Genomic DNA, 6,288 nt, shown 5'->3' with positions numbered 1-6,288 from the left:
TCTTCCAAAATCTGAATGGAACAAAATATCACCTGAACTTCCATAAAAGTTGATTAGTAAGGGCCTTATTTAATCCTCAAACCAGCCCATGAAAAAGGGACAGGGAATTAGGACATGTATGATGCAGAGGCAACAGCAGGGTGGGGGGGGGGTCAAAAAAAAATCCACATGGCAGCTGTAACCATGCGATCAAAGCTCTGCCTTATTTTTTATATGTGAGAGAGGTGTTTGGGGAAAAAGGAAGAACTCCCCAGGTGGACTGATCAACATGCATCAGGAAGTTCAACCTTATAGATGGCAGCTTTTGTTCCTAAAAGGAGGAACCTTGGAAAAGGGGTCCATCAGGATAAAATCAACTCTCCTCCAGGTCCATAACAAGAGTGGAGGTAACATACTTTTAAAATATAAAATGGGCCTATGTAGAACAAATTAACATATCTGCCCCATCTCTACTTCAGTGGGGCAGACTAAGGAAAATGTCTGAAATCCATGGTACGTGACCTTGATTGGCCTCAGAAGCTAAGCAGGTGCCCTGTTATAGGTAACTTCCCTTCAGTTCAAATAATTTATTCAATTTTTTTGTCAGAGGACTTCTGGGGAGAAGAAAAAAAATGTTTAAACACAATATTCAGCGATCTGCCTTCAAGCATCCAAAGAACACAGCAACAGTCCTGACTATATACAAAACATTTTGGTTTTTTATTGTTTCAAACTGTTGCATAATTTGGGTTTTTTATATTGTTTTAACTGTTTGTAAGCCCAAGGTCATAGGTATGAGGTGGGTGGCTATATAACTTGGAATAATAAATGTATACCAAAAGAAAAAATAAAATAAAAATCAGACACATTTATTAGGATGACAACAATTACTTTAGAAGTTGAATTACACTATTATTTAAATAAAGTTCTATCTATTATTTTACATTACATATATAAGAACAATAAAAAGACAATTTAAATTCTTTAAATTTAAAATATATATAGAGAGACTGCATTCGCTGCTTTTTACTTCCTTTAGCTAGGTTCAGCTTGTTTTTTAGGCCCATGGGGTGGTTTGGTTTCATTTCTGTCTTGGGTGGCCTGTGATTCATCCGAATATGACGACACCTCATCCACGATTGTCATGACAGCACTGAAGGACATCAATTTGAATTCCTCTGTTTGTGTGCTTCTGTGCTCACACTGATCCTGGGCTCTAGAATTGTAGAATGGTGTGAGCAACAAGAACAATTTATAACATGATTTAATGTTGCCCTAAAATATCTTACTATATGATATTCTTAAAAGCCATCAGGTATGCACACCTGTGCACGCTCTTCTCAGTTATGCCTAAAGCAAAGACCAAAATTGTTAAAAACAGGAAAGTGAGCAAAACCAGTCTTAGGTCCATTCCATCCCATTTCTGTATTCAGAGGTTTCTTGTTTTTTCCCTAATCTTTTCAATTTTCATGTGTTACTTATTATTGCAATTTATGTGCTGCTCAATTCCAAAAAGGCTCCAAAGGGGGGACTGCAAGAATACAAAAGTAACCAATTCCCCAAACCAATGACAATAAACCTTCCTGTTCATCCATCAACATGCCAAGGAAAATCGGTCAGTAAGCACAGTAATTGCCTCCTGCAGGGAGGGGCCCTGCCATAGAATCAAACCCCCAAAGCCTTCCAGAGCAACTAGGTCTAAGTGGCTTTCCCAGATGCCAACTGACCTGGCTTTGGGTGAAGCACTATTCCAAGGGAGATGGGCAGTGACATAAACGTCACACTTGTGCCATTTCCTTTCTAATATACTTTCTCCTAATACTGTATATGCATTTCCTTATAAGCCACTTCCCCTAATAGCTCCTATTTCTGTATGTTAGTTTCCCAAACACAAGCCCCATGTAGGTGTTTGCTGGAAGGATGCATGTGGGAATAGCATTTGACGCTCACGCGTTCAGACAGAAGGTCTGAAGGCCAAGTGCACTCATGGCCATTTGAACATGAATCCTCCTATCAGGTGATCCAGGAGGAGTACGCTTTATTTGGATGAGGGGTCCCATTGAGTGGGACTGAACTCATGAAGGTAGAAGAGCATGGCTGTGTGTGAGGCCTCATTCTTTCTCTGTGTTCAGGTGAGTCCCTGAATAGGAATACTGCCAAATAAAAGCCATTCTCTTAGGCCACAATGGAAGAAATGGGGAAAAGCAGAATCATCACCCTCTCTTCTGGAAGCCAATCTACTGGCATTGCCAGATGTCATTCTGCCAGTGAGCAGCTATGGTGATGGTGATGGAAGAACTGTAATATTACTATCACCACCTCAAAGGAAGGACAAGCAAGTGCTATCTTTTCCTCTGTTCTGTTTAGGTTTCAGCTGATTTTCATTAAAAAAATGACTTCTGGGAACATTGGAGCCATTACAGCACTACATCAACCTTTAGGTGGTCATGACATGAGCTGCTTAATGTTAAGAACTCATGCTGGTCTAGGCATTCATGCTGGGGGAAAGGGGGGGGGGCAAATGACAATACATGCCAGGTGGTATCATCCTGCAAATGACATTATGACACAGGAACTGAATTACAACATCTGCATGACGACGACATTATGGTTTGCTTTGGATGCCATTGGGTGCCAGTGTTTTCCTCCCCATTTGTTTTTTCTTTTTAGTTAAACTGTAACATCCTCTGGAGTGCAGAATATAAATTTATACAAAACAAACCTTTACAAAGATACTTTATATATACTTTCCCATATATGTGACTTTGTACATACCAGAAAATTGCCCTAAATTGAATATTTAAGTACAACTGCATTTAGTTAACTTAGTGATTTAAGGAGTGTTTCTAATGTTAGCTCAGAGTCAAACTAATGAACTCAGTAGGGCAAACTAGCCATGAAATCATGAGTAATGTTAGTCCTAGTGATATCAAATGGACTGCTCTAAACAAACCTGAACTTTGATCCTACACAGTATTTTTAAAAAATATTTGCATTTGAGGAAGTAATTAACAATTAGTCCTATAACCTGCAGATTATCACAAAAGGCAATGGAAAGGGTCTGGAGAGTAACATTCAATTGGTACAGTAGGTTTTCTGTTATAAAGTATCTTACAACATTGCTATCAGACCCACACTGCAGGAATGCATAATACTGTATGACTAATATCAAAGTAAAGATACACTGGCTTATACTGTTGTGGGAAACTCAAGGAAGTACTTCATGTAATTCTGAATTTTGTCAAAAGTATCATTTAAGGAAGGGCAGCTGTTTAAAGAATTAGTACGATGTCTCTATTTGCAGCCATTTGCTGCATTTGGTAAATAGAACTGTTGTGGACAGACCACAGACCAGATGCTGCATGAAGCCATCAGCCGAATGCTCTGCTTGTAACTTTCCAAATGCATCTAGATGGCAGCTGTTAGAAATATGATGTTGGACAAATAGCTATACTAACTGGAGATAGGAATTGTACTCCACCATATTGAAAAGATTTTGGCTTGGGGCAGACTACTCTTACATAATACAAGAGGATGTTCTAGCAAAATGCTGTAAGGTCAGATGGTCCTCTGCAGATTCCTAGTCATTCTACCAAGCCTTCTTTCAAGACTTTCAAAAATTTCATTTTTCCTATCTCATGTTTTCCATGCTTCTCACCCTCCTAACTTTTAACAGGCCCTAATCAGACATAACTATAGTTTTCCATGATTTTTTTTTGTTCCCTTATATATTTATTTTCCCTTAAAGATATTTCTCCTTCTACAAACCTGGAGGTTGCTCTGAATTTGCTAATGCATTCTTCCCGTTTCTCTTATGCCACCCCAATTTAGCATTTGGTTTCTCAATCAATTAACCAACAATATTTGTAAACCGCTCCAGTCAAAAGCAAATCCAGGCAGTGAAAACAAAGAATAGAAAGTCAATGTAAGAATACCCATCATCATCATCATCATCACTGTGTGGGTCAAAGACTTGCTGAAAGAAAATGGGTTTAAGAGCCTGCAGGGAATGTTGGGGCCCTGGGTACCTCCAGGGACAGAGTATCTCCTAATCTAATTATGTGGGACTGGCAACAAGAGTCTGGAATGTTCCTGATCACTATGTGCTATCCAGCCAGACAAGTTATATGTTCAGATCTCGTTTGGCTGTTTTTCAGGTCATCTGCTTTATTGCTGTTGTCCTGTGTCTGTACCTCTGGAAACCTGCTAATTCTTTCCTCCATTGTGTGAATAGTGGCATATAGGACTCTGCTAGGATATTGACAGTATGTGGATAGTGCTACATAAGAATACATACCCAGAGAACACATTCACATTTACCCTTTCAGAATAAAGGATATATGATGGGTAAACTTACCTGTTTTCTTTAGTACATTCATATATTCCAATGGCAAAGAACGCAAGGAGAATTAATAAAACTAGCAATGTTATGATACAGATGGGAAGCAGCATATTTTCCTTGATTTCTTTTTTCTGGTGTACTCGAGAAAATTTTTCATTTGTATTTGCTTTGTCTGAAACTTAAGCAAATGGGGGTTGGGGAAGATGAAGAAATTTTATTAATTGAACCAAGTGGACATATTAATGCAAAAGGATTTCTTCTGCAAGACAGTGTTTAGAAATTGAGTTTTAACAGTTTCAGTGGAACAGCTTAGAAAAACAAGTGTGATCTTTTGCAGACTCTGAGGCATCATGCTATCAATGATGTGCATGCCATTGCACCATTTAAATCTATTGTCAGAGAATGAAATAATTATCTGACAATATGGCAGCAAAATAATACATGCTGTCTTTATTTTAAGAAACAAACTAATCACAACGGCAAAATTAACACTCCAGGCGAGTTTCTTTTTCATATGCTGGTTTTGTGTCTACAGAGGAGGAGGCATGCAATGTGGAACTATTGAAATACGTATCTCTCTTTGCAGTCTGAAATTAGAACCACCAGGACATGGTTTCTCAACCAGGGCTCCATGGACCCCTAGGGTTCCGCAAGAGGTCACTAGGGGTTCCCTGGGAGATCACAATTTATTTAAAAAAGTATTTCAAATTCAGGCAACTTCACATTAAAGAAGTTTAAATCTTTAGTTTAGGAACACTGTTAATGCGTATATACAGGCCTATGCATGAAACAAATATAATAATTTTGTAACTTCTGGCCTGTATCTGAGCCTGAATGTGCAGAGGTTCCCCAAGGCCTGAAAAATATTCCAGGGTCAAAAGGTTGAGAAAGGCTGCACCAGAACAATTATACCATTTCTTGTGTTTTATCTGTTACTGTGACTTACTAACCCTGTGTCTATATGCATACGCGTTTGTGTATGTATGATAAAGAGAGAGTGAAAAATCTCTCCTAGCGTACAACGAGTTTGTGTCAGTACACTGCATATACCTCTTAGTGGAACGTAGAAAATTATATTGGTTTGCATAATCTCTAGATTAGAGATTCTAGCTAGCACAGAATACTGTGAATGTGTCTAAGTTAAAACTGGGCTTTAGTTATGTCTGTAGCTTACTGGCCCAAATGTGCAGAGCCAGTACTGTTCTTCCTGTTAGCCACAAATGCTGCATATGGCACAGGTGTGACCAAAACTGGTCACCAAGTTGACACTTTCTTGACATTACTAAAAAGAGTTATGTGAAAAACCCAATTGACCAAAGCCATGATGGATAGCAGAGATCTGCAGGCCCATCTGTGATGATCATAGCAAATGACTTGGAATGATAAACTGTGAATTTACAAATGAAATGCCAGGAAAATAGATATGTGTCTATGAAACTAAGAGGAGGTCTAGTGGTTAAGGTGCCGGGCTAGAAACCAGGAGACAGTGAGTTCTAGTCCCACCTTAGGCATGAAAGCCAGCTGGGTGACTTGGGGCCAGTCACACTCCCTCAGCTCAACCCACCTCCCAGGACTGTTGTTGTGGGCAGCATTATGTACACTTCCTTGAGTTGTGCAAAATAAAGGCAGGATATTATTATATGTAGTTGGGCCATTTGGAAACTCCAGTGATGAATTAGAAGAGGGATTGGTGTGAAACTGCTTAAATAAAGATCTGTTTTGAATATGTAGCGTAAGTCTATTTATGCATATGCTTGGCAAGGGAATGAATGTACATGTAAATGCATTATCAATTTGATTGCTTATGATGAAAGGTTGAGAGGTTTAGTGAAGGACACAAGGGAGTTAAGATGTTCTGAATGTTGGCAGACCATTTTGGTGGGGACAAGAGTGGATCTTGGAGAAGGGAAAGAAACAAGAGTGAAAGAAAGATGCAGTCCTAGATGAAAAAGTATTAGAATATAGAT

The sequence above is a fragment of the Candoia aspera genome, chromosome 2, assembly GCF_035149785.1.
Source record: "Candoia aspera isolate rCanAsp1 chromosome 2, rCanAsp1.hap2, whole genome shotgun sequence".
NCBI lineage: Eukaryota > Metazoa > Chordata > Lepidosauria > Squamata > Boidae > Candoia > Candoia aspera.
This window is presented reverse-complemented; position numbering follows the sequence as displayed.